The sequence below is a fragment of the Bidens hawaiensis genome, unplaced genomic scaffold (assembly GCF_021521415.1).
Source record: "Bidens hawaiensis isolate Kalapana, Puna unplaced genomic scaffold, B.hawaiensis_p1.1 tig00022167_1, whole genome shotgun sequence".
Taxonomy (NCBI): Eukaryota; Viridiplantae; Streptophyta; class Magnoliopsida; order Asterales; family Asteraceae; genus Bidens; species Bidens hawaiensis.
In genome coordinates, this window is record NW_027493439.1 from 263,411 (window position 1) to 288,916 (window position 25,506).

At 43.3% G+C, this 25,506-nt stretch overlaps 1 pseudogene; it reads right to left on the bottom strand.

The window, feature by feature from the left end:
• Nucleotides 1-3,840: 3,840 nt before the first annotated feature.
• LOC143564869 (heat shock cognate 70 kDa protein-like) lies at nt 3,841-19,349 on the bottom strand (annotated as a pseudogene).
• Between the last annotated feature and the right edge of the window lie 6,157 nt (nt 19,350-25,506).

Sequence of the window (25,506 nt, forward strand, 5' to 3'; positions counted from 1 at the left end):
CAAGTATCCGTTGAGATGTACAACGTTATTACATGTACCGTTGGAGGTAGCTGCCAGCTGGACAGCCTTTTCTCCTACTAACATTTGTACCCCTAGTGTTCTGAACAATTATACTTATAGCCCTTATACTTTTGTAATGCCCACAAATAGTAGACAAATGTATAAACAAGTATGATTAAGTGATTAACTAAGTCTTAATCGAGAAACCTCATACAACCAACCTTAATGATATAATTTGACATAAAGTCATAAAGTAAAAAAGAAGCAAACAAATTAAAAATCTAACACAATTAAAACAAATAAAACACTGCTTTTGGCCCCTAAGCAACTCTAAATATCTTAAAAGCACTTTCATGAAAAAGTGATTAGTGTTATTAGTTTGTTTGTTTATTTATTAATAAACCACGTTAATTTTTTAACCTCTACAAAAATCAACCGTTGCGATAACAGGGTACTCGGAGCGCATGTCGTAACACCCGATCTCCTTCTCATGCAACATAATCATTCATATTCACTTTCAACATTACCTGATTACATACACGGTGGAAGCCAGTGAAGCCGAGTTTGATACTCTAGCACAATCACAATCCGGTCGTAAAACCTGATTTTGGAAACCGATTGCATTACCCAAGGAAACAACAACAACGACGTAGCCGATGAAACCAAAGTATGCCCGAGTACCCAATGATATATACCGTCAATTAACTTTTATTGATGATATCAACATGAACTTTTATTACTTTTTATTAAATGTATTATAATCATCCCATACAAAAATTGAAAATATATATATCATTTGACTCATAATACAAGGACTAAAAATAAAAACATAATCCACCCGTTGCAAACCCTCTCTCTCCTTAACTATAAAACCAAAACATGTTTTGAGTTCTTTATCATATATTCATATCATAAGTTCATAACAATCTAAACTTCTAAAGCCCAAAGAATAACTAAAGAAAGATGGCTATGGTGTTCGTGATATCACTCCCATTAATATTATTCTCGGTGATGCTAGGTGTCGGATGTTATTTGTTGGGAAGAGCAAGAGGACGACAAGATATTAGAACTCATGTTCAAACATTTGGTGTTCCGGTTGCACCACCTCATGCATATCCTGTTGATAAATCCAAAGTAGCAGAGATGGTGTAGTTGTTTGATTTGCAGTTTTGTGTATCTATCTATATCACAATTTGTTGTATGTATTGTTGGTTGATTTGTAGTCTTGGGTTGAAGTGAATTGAATTGATTCATATGTGATGAATAATATATATTAACTAGACTATGATCAATTGTTCTAATCAGATCCAAAAAATGAGAAATAAATAGTAAGTAAATAGATCTGAATCTTGTTTTTCCAACGGCAAACAAAACATAGTAAAATGTACACCATCCCTAAAATCGACCCACATATAACAACCCCACTATCATCAAATAGCTAAAATCGGCCAAGAATATCATCTCACCTCCTGAAAACGCACTTTTAACTCTACGTACTACATTTGAGTTATAAATAAAGAATTGATCGATTTTTGTCCTTGTAGTTTAGCAAAATCTTGTTTTCAGTCTCTAAAACATTTTTTTATAACACTGTTGTTTACAACTCTTGTCACTTCAGTTGTTAAAATTAACTTGTAATTTTTTTGTTGAATGAGTAGATGGGTATTTTAGTCATTTAGATAAGATAAGACTATTGATATAAATTTAGTTTCTATTAAACCATAGAAATCAATGTTTCTGTTTGATGAGAAAACTCTATTCATGAACATGTCCTATTTGCTTTAATATAACTATAGTAGCACAAAATTAATGATGTAACTTGGGAAATATAGAGATAATTGTAGAAAGAAGTAGCAAGAAATATGAAATATAACACATGAATTTATACAAGATGGTGAATTTTCTCATTTACATTGAGGTGGAATTATGACTTGTTGACATTTATTAATTTTATCATTTTATAAATGAGATCAGATTCAAATATTTTGATTTTTTTAACGACATAATATAAATTTTATCGATAAAAAGTTCTATAAATAAGACTTGAAGAGGCTTTGGGAAAATCAAGCAAGAATTCGGAGAAATTCATGTATTATCACCGGTTTGAACCCCCCTAAAAAAATCCACGTCATAATCTCAATCTTTCAACTCGATCGATTGAACTTATTAATAACCCTTTTGGTTAGATTTATATTTTCAATTCCTCTCAACAGGTTAATAAGCAAGGCTATAGGTTTATTATGAAATTTTCAAATTAAAATGTCTAAGAGATTACATAACTAATTGCAATCATCACTAAATATAACACTATTGGTGATAAACATAACTCAACCCAATCACCAAAATGAGCATCAAATAAAACTAGTCAAGCCTAAAATGCTTAATAGAATGCATCCAAAATTTGGTATATATGTTACACCAAGGTTGATTATAAGTTATTAGAATCAAAGAAATTCAGTTAAAAACAGAAACCCGAGCTACTGAGCTAGCAAAGACTGAAACCATACCGAACATATATATCAGCTCGGTTTCCGACCTGGTTATTAATATATCTTCCTACCCTTTATCATTTCTAAGGAGTTTTTGCAGGTAAAGTGTAAAACCCTTGCAAAACCAAAAATTGTTTAAACGTTACTTGATATAGTCAATATTTTTGTTTAAATTGTTTAGTGCCATTCAAAATTTCGGTCTAAATAAATAAAATAGTCGATTCCAATACCCTTTAGAACTATCCGCATATCAGTCGATTCCTATACCCTTTAGAACTATCTTTTAGCCTATAGATTTTATTTGATTATGGAACTAATAAACAGGCATTAACAAACATGAACACGAACACTTTAAATTGTTTAGTGAGCGAGCATACACAATAAACATGGTTTATCTAATTTCACATGTTCATTCATTTGTTCAATTAAAATTTTAATAATGAACTTTAACATGCTAATTAATATGCTATCATTAAGGTTTGAATATAGGACTAGTTGAATGATAAGGATAAATTAAGAACATTGCTATAAATTTGGTTTCTATGGCTTTAGTTGTTTCTTTTAGCTTAGTAAATTCGTTTCGTTTAAGTTGGTCGTGTTCAAGTTAATTTGCAGAGTCACGGGTTGGCCTATTTAACATAAATATTTTATTAAATTGTATTTTTAGTTATAAATTTATCATTTTAGAGTAATAAAAAGTTTAGTATAATCAAATTTCTATAACAGAATCATGGGTTGTGTTTGAGTTTATATCGCTGATATGATTTTCGAGTTCGGTGCAAAATTTCCACTTCTTGTCGGGTTAGACTCGCAAACCCTGAACATGACTCCTTCAGCAACCATAGTCAGCAGGTTTGTGCATATTTCACATTCTATATCATTTCTGTATTGAAGATAACCTATCTTCTATAATAATAAGATACTATATAAATCTCCTTTACTGTTTGTTTTTAAGAACATGTATAAAAACATACCTAACAACTATAAAGCAAGGAGATTAAATAACTTATTTACAGTTTATGTGCAGCGTTTTTAGTTTATTACTTCCAACAAGGAAGTCCGAACAAAGGAAAAAAACCGACAAAGAATCTATTAATCTCCTGTTTTTCGCTTAGATGCTGCAAGACTTTCCACTTGGTGAAAATCATCTATTAATGCTAATCAATCAACTAATGTGTCACTTAAAATCTTATCAAGTGATTCTTGACAACAAAGCAACATAATATGAAAATCTTTAACTACTTAATATAAACCGTTTAATATCCACTTACTTGCATTCCATTATTTAGCAATCATTGATATATATAAACGCACGCTTAGATTCTACTATTCAGCAGCCATAATCATAAAGCTAAACGAGTAGCTTGCAAACAAACTCTAGGTGTACCTTCTTAGCATGAAGGTCAGCAAAAGATGCAGCTTGGTTGTCCTTCAGCCACTTGGTCGTTTCATCAATGGCTTTCTTCATTCCCTGCAAAATCTCATGGCGCGTACACTTCTTGGCATTTGCCTCTTCGATCTTGTTCTTCATGTTGTATACGCAATCCTCTAATGCATTGTATGCTTCTGCTTTCTTCTTGAATTCTCGGTCCGCAAGTTTGTACTCCTCAGCATCATGTACCATCTTCTCAATCTCGTCTTTGGAGAGTCTTCCGATCGCATTAGTGATTGTGAGTTTCTCAATCTTACCAGTAGATATTATCGAGGCGGTGACTGTGAGGATACCGTTGACATCTATTTCAAAGCATACCATAACTTTAGATACCCCTTTCGGAGCAGGTGGTATTCCGGAGATGCTGAATTTGCCCAACAAATGATTATCTTTGGATCTGGTTCTTTCGCCTTGATACACTTGGATATCGATGACAGCTTGATTATCATATCTTGTAGCGTATGCATTGGCCTTACTTGTCGGTATTGAAGTGTTTCTTGGGATAACAACGCTAAATACTTCTATGTTTATTTCTATACCAAGTGACAAAGGAGCGACATCACGTAGAACCACATCTCGAACACTCTTCTCAGTGTTACCATTTAACTTAGAAGCCAAAGCAGCTGCACCATACGCAACCGCCTCATCAGGGTTCACACTCTTGCATTGCTCTTTGCCTTTGAAATATTCCTGCAGCATATTTTGGACCTTTGGTATCCTAGTTGAGCCACCGATAAGAATCACTTGGTCTACAAATGATTTCTTCATCTTAGCATCACTTAAACAAGTCTCCAAAATCTCGATGCACTTTTTAAAGGAGTCCATGTTCAGCTCTTCAAATTTCGCTCGAGAAAATTTTATAGAAAAATCAATCCCCTTGTACAAGCCATCCAATTCAATCGATGTTTGAGTAGTACACGAGAGAACCTTTTTGCTTTCTCACAAGCAAACCTTAACCTCCCCAATGCTCGTTGATTCCCGGTCAAGTCCTTCTTCCATCTCTTATTAAATTCCAAAACACAGTGATCCACCATACGGTTATCAAAATCCTCACCTCCCAAATGAGTGTCACCAGCAACAGCTTTCACCTCAATTATACCCCCTTCCTCAATAGTCATTACACTGACATCGAACGTGCCACCTCCCAGATCAAAGACAATCACATTTATCTTTCCAGCGATACTAGACTTGTTGTCTAGACCATACGTGATTGCAGCTGCTGTAGGCTCATTGATCATACGAATGACATTTAATCCAGCAATCGTACCAGCGTCCTTGGTAGCCTGACGCTGTGAATCGTTGAAGTAAGCGGGAACAGTTATGACAGCATCTTTTACATCCTTTCCAAGATACGCCTCAGCAGATTCCTTCATCTTTCCCAGAATCATTGAAGAAATTTCTTCAGCCAACCTTTGGCGTGTCGGAAGCCCCTTTGATGACCTTAAAGGGCCACAACTTGATGTCTTCTTGCACCTTGGAGTCACTGAATCTCCTTCCAATTAGCCTTTTAGCATCTGGGTTAATTAAGTCAAAAACCAACATCAATAATCAGAAGAACTCGAACCTTTATAACATAATTTATGGTTCTACGTAACACGCACTGAAGAGGTAGGTCCCAGCAGAGCCCAGTTGGACCCGCAAGACTCACCTTGAAGAGGGACGTCTGCGCAAGGACCAACTGGTCCCGCAGGACCCACCATGCTCAGAGATGAAGACCTTACGCGCAGTACGCCAGCTGTTCCCGCAGGAAAAGCCTCCCAATGGTGAAGTACCCCGCCTGTTCCCGCAGCTGCGGATACAAGCCATCAGGGAAGGCTACCCGCACTAATAGCAAGGCTACACGCACAAGGCACTAACTCAATAATTCAGTGTCACCTGAAGGAATGAGCAAGGCGGGAATACTCCCGCCCAAATGAGCCAGTCCGTACGCTTCTGGAAGGTCTTTTGTACTATACCTGCCAAGGTATGGACAAAATAGACAAGATCTGACCAGAGCAGCCCATGAACCAATCACAGGGTGACAGCTTATCGACAACAGTACGAGGAGCACGCTCTAGTACAAAATGTCACTATCAGCCGCTGCCTACTCACCAACCCTTGTCGTGGCACGTACATAGCCTGCAGTTGGTGGAAAAGGAACAGTACACAGCCGGCGGAAAAGGAATAGTACATAGCCGGCGGAAAAGGAACAGTACACAGCCGGCCTTGTCACTATCAGCCGCTGCCTACCCACCAACCAGCATGGCACGTGCGTAGCCCACAGTTGGTAGAAAAGGAATATTATACAGCTGGCTGTACCTGCTCGGAAACCTACCTTCGGCTATAAATACTCCAACACCTTGGAACGGTATCATCATCTTACCTTCACTAGCTATTTCTCTCAATATACACTTATATTCAGAGCAATCTAGTCTGATTCTCACGCCGGAGGGTGGTCAAAAGGAGGAACCCCCCCCCCTTCTCAGTGACGAGCTCACGGTGTCTGTTTTGCAGGTCATCTGAAGAACATCCATCTTTGCCGAACCTAACCCTCGTGGGAAACATCACTTAGCCCCTAGATTATCCGTAATCTGCCCGGGGTCACTTAGTGTTTCTTCATTGGCGCCATCCGTGGGACAAAGCTAGAACTAATTTTCTCAGTTTTTTCAAAACCTCTGAAAAGATGGTTAACGTTACTCCGGTCCCAAGGCCAGTGAGTGACCAAGAAACCCCGGTAACCACAACCCCAGCTACTGGGGGGAACACCGGCGGTTACACAAATTTTACGAACACTACCCCGGTTACCCAAGTCGGGGCAAGTGCAGTAAACAATCTTTCACTGGGATTCACCGATGACCAGTTGGAGAAACAGACAAGGCTCCCCCGCCAAACACTCGATCAAGTTAAGGCGTGGGCCGAAACACGTCAGAAGGAATTCCAAGCTGAGTTGGATGAACGCTTGCGTTCACTCCAACAGGCCGACGAATTCGGAAGCACTCGACAACAGCTCAACATGAGCAGTGAGTGCGAGTACTCGGACGATGATCGGGAGGAATCCGACACCGACGCAAACCCTCACCATAGGGCGAAAGGGAAGCGTAAGGAAACGGACTTCCAACCAAGAAGGAATTTCGGAGAAACCTTCAAACCAAGGAAGGCGGGGGGAAACCCACGTGACTTCTCCAAAACCTTTAGACCAACTGCTGCAAATGCGGGAACATCCAAGTTTGCAAGGGACATTGCGGAAGCAATCGCCCCGAGAAGTGCCAAACAGATGTCCAACATCGGCACTTATGATGGTCTATCCGACCCAGACGATCACTTGAACAGATTCATAGCGGGGGCAACCGTCAGTAACTGGACGGAACCCACGTGGTGTTATATGTTCCAGATGACGCTGGTTGGAGCGGCCAGGGCGTGGTTTGATCGTTTACCGGTCTACCACATCTATGATTGGGCGGACTTTCAACACAAGTTTAGCCAACACTTCAGTCAACAGAGGAAATACACTGAAGAGCAGTGGACGATCCTCAACTGCGTTAGAGAGGAGGATGAATCTTTACTAGACTTCATCACTCGCTTCAACTCCAAAAAGTTGAGTCTGGGCACAATAAGCGAAGATCTTGTTCGCGCCGCTTTCATCTAGGGCGCCGAATACCCAGAGCTTATCCGCACGTTGACGGGTAAGGACGGCATGCCATCCACATGGGATGCCATCATGACGGCGGCCAAGCGCTTTGCCGAAACGGAGAAGCAACTGGGAAGGGATCTTCCCCAGAACACACACCTCTACACGCAGAGGACTAGAGAAAACAACGTTCGGACCGCCCGGCAAAACAAAAAGAGGAAGCTAGGTATTTGGCAGTCAAGGGTAAACTTTGACACCTCATCCAGCTCTCGCCCTCTAGTAGGCGGAAGGGATAACACGCACCCTTCAAGCCGAAAACACAGGTGGACGCCACTCACCAAAAGCGTCACGGAGATATTTGCCACCGAAAAACTCCCATGGCCAAAAGCTCCAATAATCCGGCAGCGACCTAATGCGGATCAGAGCAAATCCTGTGACTTCCACGGGACAAAGGGTCACAACACTGAGGAGTGTACATCCTTGAAGGATATTGTTGAAACATTCGTCAAGGATGGAAGACTTGCACACCTTGTGGCATCAATCAAGAATGGAGGGAGGAATGATAACCGGTACAAAGGAAACGGACGAAAGCCCGTTGACATCAGCATCTACATGGTTCATAGTAACATCAGAGGAAGAAAAAGACGAACGACAGAACCATGCGCGTGGAAGGAAGCTGAGGTGCGCTTCCCGCGAGTGCCAGGAGGACCCAGCAAGGAAGGCCCTATCGTCATCAAAAGCCAGCCGGGGCACTACATCACTTCCCGCACTCGTGCTGACAACGGCGCCTCGTCAACGGTTATGTACAGGCAGTTCTTCGATAAGCTAGACGACGAAGACAAGGAACGCCTGGAAAAGGTCTACGCCTCAATGGAAGGGTTCGACGGCAGCACAAACACCCCCCTGGGTATCCTATCTTTCCCCGTCATTCTCACAGACGGGAAACACTCCCGCACAGAAGACGTGGACTTTGTCGTGATGAAGAAGCCACACCACACATACGACATTCTCTTCGGGAGAGACGGGATGGCAAGATTCAATGCTGTGGTATCTTCAGTCCACGGCATGATGGGATGGCCAACAGCTGAGGGTGTAGCGATGATCACCGGTATTCCCCAGGTATGCATCACATCTGTCTCATCTAAACCCAAACCAAAGATGGCTAAACCAACCATCACCGAACCAGAAAAATGGGCCCTCAATGGCAAATACTCTGACCAGGCTGTTACCATTGGCCCAACAATCACTGATCCTACGCGCACCTTACTCAAACGCTTACTACAGAAAAACGCTGACATCTTCGCGTGGACACCAGATGACATGACTGGTGTACCTCGAAGTAAAGCAGAGCATAAGCTCAAGTGTGACCCGGCTTTTACGCCAGTCATACAAAAGCGCAGAGTAATGGGGGCGGAACAAGCTAACGCGTGTAGAACCCAAGTCAAGGAACTCCTTGACGCGGGCATCGTACGCGTTAGTAGATATCAAACATGGGTTGCAAATCCCGTTATGGTACCGAAGGCTAACAAACAATGGCGCATGTGCATAGATTTCAAAGATTTAAACAAAGCATGCCCCAAAGATTGTTACCCGTTACCCGAAATTGACCTCAAAGTGGATTCATTAGCACCGTTTCGCCTTAAATGCTTCCTTGACGCATATAAGGGGTACCATCAAATCCACATGGCCGTAGATGATCAGGACAAAACCGCATTTCGGACGCCCGATGGCACATTTTGTTATCAAATGATGCCATTCGGACTTAAGAATGCAGGGTCCACATACCAACGCCTGATGGACAAAGAGTTTCATGCCCAAATTGGGAGAAACTTGGAAGTCTACATGGATGACTTGGTCATCAAAAGCCCTGAGCCAGAAGCGATGTTGAAAGACATCGAAGAAACTTTCAACACGCTCAGAAAGATAAACATGAAGCTCAACCCGAGCAAGTGTTCCTTTGGGATGGAAGAAGGGAAGTTCTTAGGAGTCATTGTTACTAAAGATGGCTTCAGAGCGAACCCTGAAAAGGTCGAAGCCATTATCAAAATGGAATCACCTACTACCATCAAGCAAGCTCAGACACTGAATGGACGCCTAGTCGCACTTAACCGCTTTTTGTCAAACCATGCGGATAGGTCGTTCCCATTCGTGTCAACATTGAGAAACTGTTTAAAGAAAACGCACTTCCGCTGGACACCAGAAGCGGAAGCAGCTTTTCAGGAAATTCGGTCACGCTTGATCGAACTCCCAACGCTCACAGCACCAGAAGCGGGGGAGGAATTAATCATATACCTTTCCGCCACAGATAGAGCAACCGGGGCAGTCCTGCTAGTAGAGCGAAAAGGTATCCAGATGCCTATTTACTATGTTAGCCGTGTCCTAACAGACGTAGAAACCCGGTACTCTACCCTGGAAAAATTAGTCTTAGCACTTGTACAGGCTTCACGCAGGCTAAGACGATATTTCCAAGGTCACCCAATCACCATTCTCACCAACTTCAAACTTGCAAACGTTCTAGGCAAACCCGAGTTATCGGGACGTCTAGCCAAATGGGCAATTGAGTTGGGGGAATATGCGATAAAATACAAGCCGAGACCAGCCATAAAAGGCCAGGTCTTGGCCGACTTTATTGCAGAAGTCCCCGCTTCGCGGGAGAAAGAGTGCCAGGAGGAGGCTCAACCCTCCCCAGCACAGGACATCAATGATGTCTGGCGACTCTACACTGATGGAGCAGCCAGCAACGAGGGTTCAGGCGCAGGGTTGAAACTAACCAACCCAGCAGGCCAAGAATACACTTACGCTATTCGACTGGATTTCCCAAGTACGAATAACGAAGCAGAGTATGAAGCATTCTTGGCCGGGCTGAGGATTGCGCGTAAGATGGGAGTGAAAAACTTGGAAGCCCACGTAGATTCCATGTTAGTAGCCAACCAAATAAACGGGACGTACACGGCCGTGAACGACACAATGGCCCTGTACCTCGCACAGGCAAAAACCCTTATGCGGGATTTTAACGATTTTAAAGTCATACACGTCAAGCGTAGCGAAAACAAATCTGCGGATGCGTTAAGCAAGCTTGCATCGTTAGCCTTCACCCATTTGGGTAAGGACATCTGCATTGAACTCCTTGGAGCACCATCAGTCCCGCACAAGGAAATTTGTGTCATCCAAACCGGCACAAAAACGTGGATGACACCGATAATAAATTACCTTGCAGCGGGTATACTACCAGAGTCAAAAACACAGGCAAAAAAATACGCTGTAAAGCACTGAATTATCAACTCATCGATGACATCCTTTACAGACGTAACTTTCTTGGCACACTCCTAAGATGCGTGGACAACCAAGATGCTGGCTACCTCCTAAGGGAAGTACACGAGGGCATCTGTGGAGTACACGCAGGTCCACGCGCTGTTGTAGCTAAGCTAAACAACGCGGGATACTTTTGGCCGGGGATGCATACGGATGCGCTGGCATACATCAGAAAGTGTAGGTCTTGCCATCTCTACGCACCCAACACGCATCGCCCGAAGAATGAACTTGTTCCAGTCACCTCTTCGTGGCCATTTCAGAAGTGGGCCATCGATGTGACAGGCCCATTTTCCACAGCAGCAGGAAACGTTCAGTTCCTAGTGGTAGCCATCGACTACTTCACCAAGTGGATAGAAGCAAAACCCTTAGCCCAAACAACCGCAAAACATATTAAAAAAATTATTTGGGAATTTATTATTTGTCGTTTTGGACTTCCACAGACTTTGGTGAGCGATAACGGCACCAACTTTGCTGACAAGAAGCTACAAAGGTGGCTGGAAGAACTTCAAATCACCCACACCTTTACCTCAGTGGCACACCCGCAAGGTAACGGTGAGGTGGAAAGAGCAAATAAAAGCATCGTCGAAGGCATAAAGAAAAGACTCTTGGAACACAGATCCGGCTGGGTGGACGAAGTACCACACGTCCTTTGGGCAAACAGAACGCTGAAAAAGGCCAGTACGGGAAAAACCCCGTTCAGCCTCACTTATGGCACTGAAGCCATGGTCCCGGTCGAAATTGGTTTACCCTCACCAAGGGTCTTGATTCAGCCAGAAGACAATGATGCGGAAAGACGGTTAGACCTTATGCTAACCGAAGAACGCAGAGACTTAGCCGCAGCGCGTGAAGAGAACTACAAGCGACAAATGCAAAAGTACTACAACACGAGGGTAAAACTCTGCAACTTCAATGTAGAAGACTACATATTGCGTAACAACGAGGCTTCAAACCAAGAGCGCCCAGGAAAGCTGGCACCGGTCTGAGAAGGACCGTACATTATCAAAGAAGTTTTGGGAAAGGGCGCATACCGGCTCGAAAGGCTCGATGGCACTCCCATCCCAAGAACATGGAACGGAGCTCAATTACGCAAATGTTACATGTAGATCAATTACAAACTTGTAAAGAAAAGGCCTAGAGCCACTTCTAATGGAAATGATTCTCCTTTATCACATTGTGTTGATAGCCTTACCTTTATACTTATGAACTTCCCACACTGATATGCCGGTATTCACCGAATAATTATGAGAAGAAGTAAGTCGTTGCGTGTGGAAGGCGGCAAAACCCGCATAAACACATAAAACGGTAAAAATTTCTAAGGAAAAGATAAGAAAAACTTTCACGTAGGTCAGTTATAGGTGAAGTTTGGTCATCCCACTAAATGAAAGTGACGGTCCTACCCGCACAATCATGATAGAGGAAACTAAACATTAACCTATTGACAACCGCGCGTCGAAAGGTTAACTTATTCAAAATACTTAGAAAATTTCTAAGGAAAAGACGAGGAAAACCTCCACGCAGGTCAGATATAGGTAAAGTTTAGCTATCCTACTAAGTGAAAGTGACGGTCTTACCCGCACAATCACGAAAGAGGAAGCAAAACTTTAACTTATTATTTGCCACGTTGAAAAGTTAACTTATCCAAGTACTCAAGAAATTGCTAAGTTAAACCAAAATATGCGTGAAATAAACAAGGCAAGGCATTAACAAATAATCTTTATTCCATCAAAATTCAAATATTACAAGAATTGCCGGGCATGTACCCGCATACAAGAGTAAATCTGTGCAAAAATAAAAATCTACCCTAATGGTGGAAAGGGATCTAAAGGATCAAGCTTCAGGACCACTCCCACTTGGACCCGCACCATCAGTAGAGTGTGGCGGTTCAAGGAAAGCCTTGAGGATAGCTAGCCCATCATCAGCAGCAGTAATCTCGTTCACCTTCTCCACCACCGGATGCGGGAAGGCAGCATACTGATTCACTGCTTGGTCATAAGCAGCTTCAGTATCTACATCATAAAGAGGGAAGTTGGAAGGCGGGATGCCTTGTTCAACAAACCCTAGACCAAGCAGGAAGCCAGCCTTTTCCCCATCCTCATGAGAAGCGTTGAGGGCTGCGCTCATCGCATCGTCATATGATGTGTTCGTAAAGACCCGATGCACAACCTACAAAACAGAAGTATATCAAACTCTTCTAAGTGTAAGGAAAAGCGTAAAGAAATTGTGAAACTGCGCATACCTGCGACAACGCTTCTCGAAGAAGCCATTCCTTGGTAACCAGAGCCTCCTGGAGGGCAGCTTGAGCTTCATTACGGGCGCGTTCGGTTTCGTTCTTTGTAAGGTTGGATAGCAACACATCTTTGGCTGCAGCCTCTTCGACGCCCTTTAGCTTACGCTCAGTGTGGTCAAGCACCCCCCTCTGGTCCAAGATCTCTTGGAGCTTCTTGGCATCTTCCATGGCCAATGCGTCATGAGCCTGCTGGAGCCTCTCTAATTTGGCTTTAAGATCCTCATTCTCGATGCGTAGAGGCTTAGCAACAGCTTCAGCCTTGGTGGCCCTCTCGGTTGCGTTCCGTGCAGTTTCCTTGGCCAACCGAAGCTGTTCGTTAACAGCTTGGGCAGCCTCGAGCCGGGCCTGAACTTCAACCTCGAGGGCCTTGAAGGCCTTCTCCTTTTCCGCAGCAACGGCGGCATGCTTCGCATTCTCCTCCCGAATAGCTCGCGCCTGAGCCACTTCAAGGCTACGCGCCGTCTTTAACTTGTCGTTTTCACGACAAAGTAGCTCGACGCGTGGCTGCATCCGGGCGAGGAGGATTCGGAGCTCGTTGGACAGCCTACCCTTCTGGTAGCTGGCCATGGCTTCCCCCAGCGCACCGCTTGGGGCGGCGTGGCGCGCCCATTCGAAGCACTCCTCAGCAGTCCGGAGGGTCGTTCCCCGGCGGATATTCCACCGAGGAGCGTATACCTCGTTGGAATCACGGACTGCAATAAAACAAAAAACAGTTAAGAGAGAGAAATGATAAAAGGGATATAGGCCAAAATAACCCTACGCACCTGTAGGGTCGACAACAGGCCGATAGCCACCAAACCCATCACCTGAACCTAAGGGATATCCATCCAAAAGGTCAGGGAGACGGGAAGGAGGCGAGGATTGGCTAGACGCCCCAACACCAAACGTACCTGAAGGACCTGCCGTAGTCGCCGGCGCCGGAGGAGGCATGGTGGAGGCCGCCGCGGTGGAAACAAACGGAGGTGAACTCATCGGAGGTGAACTCACAACCGTGGCCGTGGCGGCGGAAGAACCCGCAAGAGAAACCACCGCTGGCTCAGTGAAGGATTCTGTGAAAATGGCACTGACAGCCGGCGGGGGTGATGTTGCAGTTGGAACAGTTGGCTCAACGGGATGAGCAACTGAACCAATACTGCTAACAGACGTAGCCGCCTGGGTCATCGCCTCGGGTAGGTTGACCAAACCTACCTTCATGGGTCCAGAGCTGCTCCCTCCCGCTCCACTCTGGAATGCGGTAGCATCCACGCCTGCACGAAGACAAGATATATAAGTATAGTGGCGGAAAGATATGCAGTTAAGATAAAGGAAGTTTATACTTACGAGTCCTCTTGAGCTTGAAGGTGCGAACAGGCGGAGACGAACCCGACGGAGCCGGCCTCTTCACGCCGGTCACCGTCGCTGTACTGGGCTGCCCGGAGATGACAGCTGTCTCAACCTCCGGAGCAGTGGTCTCACCACCACCAGGGTTCCCCGCCGCCTCTTCACTCTCGGTCTCCGACTCAGACCGGTTCCCCTGATCGGCAGTTGAGGCGACCTTCGCCTTGCCCTTCCCGCCAGCAGCCTTCTTCTTCCGCGCAAGGAAAGGACCATCTGCGGATTCCTCATCAGAAGATGACAAGATTAGAGGAATTCCAGCAGAGGTTTGAGCATTGAGAGGGCGAGGGTTGAATAATCTTTTACCTGGTCGCGTGGCGCTTAGTATCTCGTGGCCTGGCGGGTAGGCCTCCACAAACCGATCCGCCGTCTGTTCAAGGATGGGCAACTCGTTCTCGTCAAGAGCACGAGTACCCAGCCGAGCGGGACAACCAGCCTCCCGCGGATGCAGGAGCGATCGCAAGTCATTCCCCTCTGAAATAAAAAGAGAAACAGTTAGAAGAAACCTTAAATCAGCAAAGAAGACGGAGCATACCGTAAGGGATAAAGTTCAAACCGTATTCGAGGACGATGGGAATCTGTGGCGCCTCTGCCCCAGCATCCTTCCACACCCGGCTCATCCCGAGCATCACCATACCGGACTCCGCAAAGCGGTAAACCGGAGTCTGGATCCGGGAAATCTTGGAGAACCATTCCGCCTCCTGGTAGTTGGAGGCGTGAAGGCTGGGGAGTGCTCTCCCGTTCTTGAATGTCATCGCTATGGGGACGACACGGGCAGAGATGTAAAAGAACTCCCGCTTCCAAGACCGAAGACTGCGCTCGGTAGCGCAGATCTTCAAACCCTTGATCCGGGTAACCAGGGTGTACCAGCCTTGGATGCACCTCCAGGAGTAGAAGGTCATCAGGCGGTCGACATGGGGCTCCACGCCAAGAATGAGGCACACCCATTCAAAATGGCGGATCTTGGCGATCGCCATTGGGTGTACCTCCGTCAGGTGTACACCGTGTCTCTCCAAAACACGGTATACAAACTTCGTCAATGGGAACCTGAGATTCCCATAGACGAAGAAGGCAGCATATACCCCTATTTTGCCCTTGGGGGCATCATACACTGTCTGGTGAGGCTCAGGAAACTCAGGCTCGAACGGATAGAGCATGAACTTCCTGACGATGTACTGATAAAGCTCGGTGGTAAGAGCGCACTGGCATTCGCCAGCAATGCTCTTATCATCCTTATCAGACGTAGACGTCGGATTCTCGACGTACACGTCAGACTCCTCGGCGGTAGCTTCTGGATCGTGAGTAGAAGACATGTTTTGAGGTAAAGAAGAACGATTTCAGGAGAATGCTCGACAGAAAGTTAGAGTATTCGCCGGAAATCGTTTAAAAGAAGAAGAGAGAAGTGAAAGTGTGGCTTAAGATGAACCCTCTCCCCCTTTATATACTCATCGCAATGAATGCGATGAATTTAATGCGGGGGAGAGAGAAAAACGAAGGTGCAATGAAACTATGACACGTGGAAAAAGCAAGCTGGCAACAGCTGTTGACAGGACGCGCGCCGTAAAATCCGCACCCACGCGCCCGAAAAATCGCGCCCACGCGCCTGAAAAAGCGTCTGGAATGACCATATACTGTCACGTCGTCATAACTTCCTGCACGTCCTGAAACTGTCAGAAGAAACCGTCGGACACTAACGTCCCTTCAACAGTTTGGACTGTTCTTATCCTTTCACCAACTCTTCGAATTTCAAAGAAATTCAAAAAGATTCAAAGATTCAAAAATAAGAGGGAATATACCCCCCCTTACCTTGGTATCCAAGAAACCGTAAGACAAGTGCGGGTACAGTGTCAAGGCGAAACCCTTCACATACCTAGCACCTGCAGGGAATTGAAGCCAAGAATACCTTGGAAGTAAAGAAACTATAAGACGAGTACGGGTACGATGTCAAGGCGAAACCCTTCACATACTTAGCACTTGCAGGGAATTGAAACCAAGAAGGATCTTCTGGACCGTGCTTGCGGAAAGAGAAATAGCACCTCCGCATAGCGGGAACGTTGAGAACTACCTTGTTTGAAACTTCAAGGCGGAATTGGTGGTTTAACATAACTGATCACTATGTCCGAAACTACCAAAATCTCGTGAAGAATCTATGCAAGTGAAACTCAACGCTCCCGATGTGCGAAGGGGTTAAACACCTACCCGCATCACAACCAAAGATCAGGCAGAAAAGTCGGGAATTTCTGCGAGTGACATTAGGAAAACTGCGGGAAGAATCCCCACGGAAAACCTTAAAACTAAAAACCCTTTTCAAAACCCCTTGCTTAAGTCCAAAAGTTCACCTCACTTATTAACAATTCATGAGAAGAACATTGGACTGGGGGGACTTGAAGAGGTAGGTCCCAGCAGAGCCCAGTTGGACCCGCAAGACTCACCTTGAAGAGGGACGTCTGCGCAAGGACCAACTGGTCCCGCAGGACCCACCATGCTCAGAGATGAAGACCTTACGCGCAGTACGCCAGCTGTTCCCGCAGGAAAAGCCTCCCAATGGTGAGGTACCCCGCCTGTTCCCGCAGCTGCGGATACAAGCCATCAAGGAAGGCTACCCGCACTAATAGCAAGGCTACACGCACAAGGCACTAACTCAATAATTCAGTGTCACCTGAAGGAATGAGCAAGGCGAGAATACTCCCGCCCAAATGAGCCAGTCCGTAAGCTTCTGGAAGGTCTTTTGTACTATACCTGCCAAGGTATGGACAAAATAGACAAGATCTGACCAGAGCAGCCCATGAACCAATCACAGGGTGACAGCTCATCGACAACAGTACGAGGAGCACGCTCTAGTACAAAATGTCACTATCAGCCGCTGCCTACTCACCAACCCTTGTCGTGGCACGTACATAGCCTGCAGTTGGTGGAAAAGGAACAGTACACATCCGGCGGAAAAGGAATAGTACATAGCCGGCGGAAAAGGAACAGTACACAGCCGGCCTTGTCACTATCAGCCGCTGCCTACCCACCAACCAGCATGGCACGTGCGTAGCCCACAGTTGGTAGAAAAGGAATATTATACAGCTGGCTGTACCTGCTTGGAAACCTACCTTCGGCTATAAATACTCCAACACCTTGGAACGGTATCATCATCTTACCTTCACTAGCTATTTCTCTCAATATACACTTATATTCAGAGCAATCTAGTCTGATTCTCACGCCGGAGGGTGGTCACAAGGAGGAACCCCCCCTTCTCAGTGACGAGCTCACGGTGTCTGTTTTGCAGGTCATCTGAAGAACATCCATCTTTGCCGGACCTAACCCTCGTGGGAAACATTACTTAGCCCCTAGATTATCCGTAATCTGCCCGGGGTCACTTAGTGTTTCTTCACGCACCTATTTTTATTTTTTGAATTCAATATAATTTGGTACTCTAATACACTATTACAAGCTTAAAATCATCATTTTCATTTTTTATTTAAAAATTTTTTTTTGCAATGTTTACACAGAATTGGAAAAAAAACCCGACTATAACTAGGGGTGCAAAGTGCAAACAAGTCGAGCTCCTCCAAATCGGCTCGTTAAAAAGCTCGATCGAGCTAACCTTAATCCAGCCCGAGCGTGAGCCTAAAAGTAAGCTCGTTTAATAAACGAGCCCGAACCTGAGCTTCACTTATTGAGCTCGAGCCGACTCGCAAGCTTAAACGAGCCTGTCCTTTATACAAATTTTTTAAAATACATATTTAATAATTAATATATATAATGTTATGAAAAATAAATAAAAATAACTAAATGATATATGTTATTTTATACATAAAATTATATAGAAAAAAAATATGTTAAAATTATTATAATTATATAACAAATAATTGATAAATAGTAAACGAACCGAGCCCGAGCCGAGCTCGAGCTTGAAACTCTACTCACGAGCCGAGCTCGAGTTTTGAAAATAGAGCTCGAAACGAGCCGAGCTCGAGCTTTGAAAATAGAGCTCGAAACGAGCCGAGCTTGAGCTCTGTGTAAGTTAAACGAGCCGAGCTCGAGCTTGAGCTCTGCTCATGAGCCGAGCTCGAGTTTTGAAAATAGAGCTCGAATCAAGCCGAGCTCGAGCTTTGAAAATAGAGCTCGAGCTCTGTGTAAGTTAAACGAGCCGAGCTCGAGCTTGAAACTCTACTCACGAGCCGAGCTCGAGCTTTGAAAAATGAGCTCGAAACGAGCCGAGCTCGAGCTCTGTGTAAGTTAAACGAGGCGAGCTCAGGCTTTGCTCGACTCATTTGCACCCCTAACTATAACCGAAACAGAAACCGAAAATAACCAAAACCGAACAGTTTGTATATTCATAAACCGATAACTTCGGTTTCAGTTCCGCCTAATAACCGAACATAACCGTGCTCAGCCCTAAATTATAATATAATTAACTAACAGAATCATTGTTAGCAATGCAAGTGATTGATAAACCCATGAGCAATTGCGATTGAAATAGTATTTAATAATAACTTCATAAGTTATTATTATTATTATTATAATAATAATAGTAGTAGTACATACAATTTGTTCAGATGATCACTAACAAATTCAATAATAATAATAATAATAATAATAATAATAATAATAATAATAATAATAATAATAATAAGACTGACCGAATACGGTGTTAGCATGGTTGATAGGTTGTTGATTCTTGGCGCCATCACCAACCAGACGCTGATTGTCAGCAAAAGCAACGGAAGAAGGTGTGGTTCGGTTGCCTTGATCGTTAGGTATGATCTCGATCCGATTATGCTTCCACACGCCCACACAAGAGTATGTTGTTCCGAGATCAATGCCGATCGCCGGCGAGTCAGTTACCTTTCCGGCCATAATATTATTATTAAAGCTGAAAGTGAGGTGGTGTAAAGTTTACAGTAATTAAACGCGTTACTAAAATGATATTCTCACGTAAACTGAGCTTTATTTTTAAAGTTCGAGCTCGACTCTTGAATAGATTTTCAAGCTCAAGTTTGACTCGGGCTTAGCTCGTTACTATTTTATAATTATTTTTTATATATGTAATTATTATACATATATAATTGAGAACTTCATTTTTTTTTATTTTTTTTAAATTTGATAATTAAACGGTTATTCGTCTCGACTCGACATTGAAAACGTCTGGGACAAATAAATGAGATTTTTACTAACACCCGAGTTTTACCAACATTTCTGTTTACTTCCGGAATCGTAACGTACGTAACCGAAACTGACCGAATTCGCGTCGACTTATCGTCGCAGCGCCCGGAACCGACAACGCTTGGGTTTTACCTACCGAACAAATGTTGGTTTTTATATGTTAATGTTTTATAGGTTAATCAATCAAACCCATAGTAATGTTTTATAGGTCGCCCTCTGCTCTCACATACAATATCATAACAAGAGTCTGTAATAATAACTTTTTTTTGAACGGTCAACTAAGTAACGCCGGGTACTCCGTACGCGGCCCCCATTGGCTAAAGGTAGCCCGAGCCGGCCACTAGTCCGGACAGACGAAGCCCCTAGCGGTCCACCTGTTGAGGGATTCACCGGATAAAACACGACCCCACGCCCGCCAAACGGCACGACAGCGAGGAGCCGGTAAAACTGGGTGAGATCAGGACTCGAACCCTAGCAAGCCAGGGTCATCCCTTATATCTCCCATATAAATTGATGGTAGTGAGGTTTGAACCCCCTACCTCTCACTAGTAAAGTGAGTGCTCTACCGTTGAGCCACATCCAATTTATACTGTAATAATAATTTTTAAGGAGGTTTAGTGTTTTAGAAGAAATAAATGTCTGAAGAAAGTTTGAAATTTTACGTGAAATTGTTTTAGTGGTTTGTGAAATTCTTGTGTTGTGGGTGGTCTAGTACTCAATTTGGTTTAAATGGGTTAAGTTTGAATATTTGAATAGCTTACCAAAATTTAGACTTAAAACACACGGAAAGTGGCCCATAATATTTTTAATTATTGTATGCAACCTCTTAAAAGGTTTATTTAAACCAAAAAATATTGTTTTAGTAGTATAGTTTTTATAGTCATACTGAATTAAATAATTTTGTTCCTAGCAAGTAGCATACAAAGTCTAGTTTAAGCAAAGGTTCTCATGCCAAGTGTTGGGTGCAGGGGTATGCGATGTTTATAAATGATTGGTTGAAACGGAGCCGGTTGATAACCATCATGTTCAAGTGTCCGTGGGCTGATCTCTCATGAAAACAACTTAACTTACCTACATGTATGGGTGTTGACTCCTTAAGAAGCTTGTTGGAATGGGGAGGGCGAATATAGGTGACATTACTAAAAGTAAACCCTCGCAAGCGATTCTTATGATTACCGTTTTGATTATTTGGAAATGTAGAAATGAGAGAATTTTCAACTCTAAATCGATCCATGAGGAACTCGCCTTGGAGATGGTTAAAGAATAAGCGAAATTGTGGCTTTTTATTACATCTAACTTTTATGTTCCATTGTAATCTTTTGTCTTTATGTGAAGTTCTAACCGTTGTTTGTGCACAATTGCCTCGGTTTCCTGTTTGGGCCGGGGCTTTTGGGTTGTGTTTACAATATGTAGTCGTTAAAAAAAACAGACTTTAATGAACCCACCATTAATGTTTTTAACTTCTTTAAAACATATAATAAAAGCAAGTCGAATTGACAACAAATTTGTTTTATAAGTGTATATTCTTAAACTTACTATTAGCTTAATATTTGTTATGGACCATGGTTTTTCGAAAATGATTAATGAAGCTAGGTAAATTGTCTTAATCATACGTAACTTTTCTTTGTCTAATAGTAATGGTGTTATAAAAAGTAGTTAAGAAATTAAATCTCATTTATTTATTAGACTAATCATCAAAATGGGCATTCGATTGTTGTTTTGATAGTGTGAATCGAAGAATCCAACTTGAATGATATCATTAATCCAGCTTTGTGCAAGTTAAAATGTCGTTTTTAAATAGTATGATAGATGGTAGATTTGGTTGGAAAATGAATACTTGCATAAAGTAGATGGTTTTGTCTCAAATCTTCCTTCAAACAACTAGTAAAAAATGCAAGTTGTGAAACTCCAAATGAAGTTATTTATGTAGCACCTAGATGGCTTTTCACCAGCATGGAACTTTTTTAAGAATCATAATAAATAAAGTGTCTTAAAGTCATATTTTTCTTTATGGTTAGTAGTAAAGAAATCAACTAATCTAAAAAAATATGAAATAACCATGTTTTATTTAATATTAAATTTAGGGTATATTTCAATATAAAACTTAAATCTTTTAATTTTTGAATCCAATGACGGGGGTGGCCCAAGGAAATAATAAAATGGCTGGAACACATTAACGCTAAAAGGGTTAAAAGGTTAAACGCTTCATTTCCCGCCCAAACTTATGTAAACAAGTACCCACGTGCTACAGTACGATGTCACATCACTGTTCACATCCTTGTCCCCTCTGAGCAAGGGACATGCTCAGATAAAGTAATAATATTTTAATCATGGACCAGCGGTCCAAAGCTTCCCGCCCATAAAGGTCAACTCTCTATGCAAGCTGGAGGTAGCTTAGTTTGTACACTGGTCAAATGGCTTGATCTCTTCTTCTATATAATAAGAACTTAGCCATAAACATAAAGGAAGGAGATCTGGGCAGATAACATACTCTCCCTTATCTTCTCTTCTTCCTTAAGAAATACGCCTCTCACTTATTTCTTTCTTACTTCAATAACTTCATAGTTTCACCAAGAACATCATCCTAGAACCGATTCCAAACATCACGGCTCCGGATCCTCGGTGAACTATAACAACCAACTACAAACTAGTGAACCTCCTTCTACATTTTGCAAACGTAGAGGGACACCACGACCTGCGTTAGGTTAACCGGAACCCTTGAAGCCTATTAGCCTAACCAGTCCATTCACTATCATTGGTCTTATCTTTGTTGTAGCAACAAGTTGGCGCCCACCGTGGGGCTACGCCACTTACTTTATCATAAAGACCAGTAGTGTAGTTCCATCACCATGTCAGAAGGTGGATCTCCCGGAGAAGTCAACCAAGTGTCAAGAACACCAAGTGCCGGTCAAGAAACTCCGGCAACAACTTCGATTTTTTTACTCCGGGAGGAACTCGAGCAGAACCTTTGTTCCTCGAGCTTTCACCTTTCCGAACTCCAACCCCTTCACGATCCGGAGTTCCTTCTCCCCATGCAGGGGTCACAAACACTCCGGAACGCGTCGACTTGACGCTGGAAGGGGTGTCACGAAATTTCTTGCAACTAAGGCATCTTCTTAACCAACCCGTGAGCCAAGAAAGATAAAAGGGGATAAGAATAAGGCTAGATTATGACGAATCAGAGCCCTCACTGTCGCTTGGACGACCACCTTCCCCTCTAATCAGCTCACGCCCTGCTGCTTCTCTTTTTGAAGCTGGTCCAAGTGTAACCTGTCAACCCTTTAACCCATCTCCCTACACCTATGGGAGATCAAGCCCAACGGCTTTCCATTTGTTCACTTCACAACCCCTTGGACACGAGACCACTCTCGACCAGATATGGCAGTCACCAGCTTCAAGTGCTCCTCCCACAGCTACCACATGGGAGCAGGCCATGTCGGTCTTGCCCTTGGCTCGAAGTGCTGCGATGAGCACTCCCATGGGAACGAATCAAACAGCAGCAACCCCTGAAAGCCTTCAAGGCTTTAACCTGATGCCTCAGATGATGGCTCAAATGATGGCACACTTTCCTTGGACACAAATCATCAACCAAGCGCTGGGTACTCACCAAGGAACAACAAGTCATAATCATGCTGTAAGGCTAGATGAGGATCTGGCAAAACCTTACAAGCCCGGTAACCTATCTTGTTTCTCTCAACAAATCGCCGATTATGACTTTCAAACAAAAATCAAGATACCACCCCATATAAGAACGTATGAGGGGACTGAAGATCTCGAAGACCATCTCCAGGTCTTCACTGGGGCGGCCAGAATCGAAAAATGGTCCCATGCTGAATGTTGTTTGATGTTCATGCAAACGTTAGTGGGGTCAGCCAGAATATGGTTCAATGACCTTCCTGCTCAAAGCGTTCGAAGCTTCGACGATCTGAACAAGGGCTTCTTGGCCCACTTCTCACAACAAAGATGGTACGTCAAGGATGCCACGGTCATTTTTCAGATAAAACAAAAAGATGACGAGAACCTTCGAGACTTCGTCGAGAGGTACAAGAAAGAAGAGTTACAATGTGCGGGGGCTGACAAAAAAATGAGGGTGGCAGGCTTCATGAACGCCATCACCTCCAAGCACCTCACAAGGGACTTTAACAAGTGTCTGCCTAGACCCTTGAAGAAGCTCTCGAACGAGCTGAGGCTTACATCCGAGGCGAAGAGGCCGTTGATTTCAAAGAACAAAGAAAACGAGCTCCTAGTTGGAAATAAGCTTCCAAGACACTGGAATGGCAAAACGCTTAAAAGGATCCATGCCTAGTCAAAGTCTTGAGATGTACTACAAGAGATGAATAATTCTCCTTTTTGTGAACAACAACCTCTTGAAATGAATGATAAAGTTTTTGTCATAATTTGTCTTTACTATCCTATAATCAGGTTGAGAACCTAGCAAGAAACTCCATGGCAAGGGCCATGTAAGGGGATGAGCTCCCAGGCCACATCGGTCAATAGGTTCAAGGGTTAAATGGACCTATATAAGGGGTGAGTACCTATATCAATTCGACTCCATGAGACTTAGAAAATTTTTTCAACTAAAACTCGTCTCATAGATAGGTCTGAACAGCCTACACCAATTCGTTCCTTAAACTTCAAAAAGTTTACGAAAACAAAAAACATACACTAAGTAGTGATATAAAGGATAGCCAACATGTGTTTTTTACCTAATGAAGCCTTGAAGCTAAAATTGACTGCAACACTAAAACTTCTTAAGGAAAGTTAGCTAAAACACATCAAACTAACAAGACAAACAACCAAAACACAATACTTAGAACATTGTGAGTCATAAACAAAGCCTTAAAAGGCCAACATCATCCATGACATGCCATTCAGGCTAAAACAAAGGAAATCACAGGGATTCCCATGAAAATGTTCTATGGGCAATAAAAACAACCAAAACTGAACAAAGCCTCGAAGCCTACAAGCCTTGAAGCCTTTAAGCAATAAACAAAATGTGTGTAAAAGTCAGAAGCCCTTGAGCCAACCTCTCAAACACCTCTGACTTGGGGGGCTGATGACGGGGGTAGCCCAAGGAAATAATAAAATGGCTGGAACACATTAACGCTAAAAGGGTTAAAAGGTTAAACGCTTCATTTCCCGCCCAAACTTATGTAAACAAGTACCCACGTGCTACAGTACGATGTCACATCACTGTTCACATCCTTGTCCCATCTGAGCAAGGGACATGCTCAGATAAAGTAATAATATTTTAATCATGGACCAGCGGTCCAAAGCTTCCCGCCCATAAAGGTCAACTCTCTATGCAAGCTGGAGGTAGCTTAGTTTGTACACTGGACAAATGGCTTGGTCTCTTCTTCTATATAATAAGAACTTAGCCATAAACATAAAGGAAGGAGATCTGGGCAGATAACATACTCTCCCTTATCTTCTCTTCTTCCCTAAGAAATATGCCTCTTATTTATTTCTTTCTTACTTCAATAACTTCATAGCTTCACCAAGAACATCATCCTAGAACCGATTCCAAACATCACGGCTCCGGATCCTCGGTGAACTATAACAACCAACTACAAACTAGTAAACCTCCTTCTACGTTTTGCAAACGTAGAGGGACACCACGACCTGCGTTAGGTTAACCGGAACCCTTGAAGCCTATTAGCCTAACCAGTCCATTCACTATCATTGGTCTTATCTTTGTTGTAGCAACAGAATCGTTTGAGCCAAAAGCTGAACCATACTCACCTCTACCGTAGAGGTGTCTATATAGGATCATCAATTGTGTTTTAATTTTGAAAGTTTACTTATGAGTGTGGACAGTGATAGAGAATATTGATTTCTCACATTTTTTTTT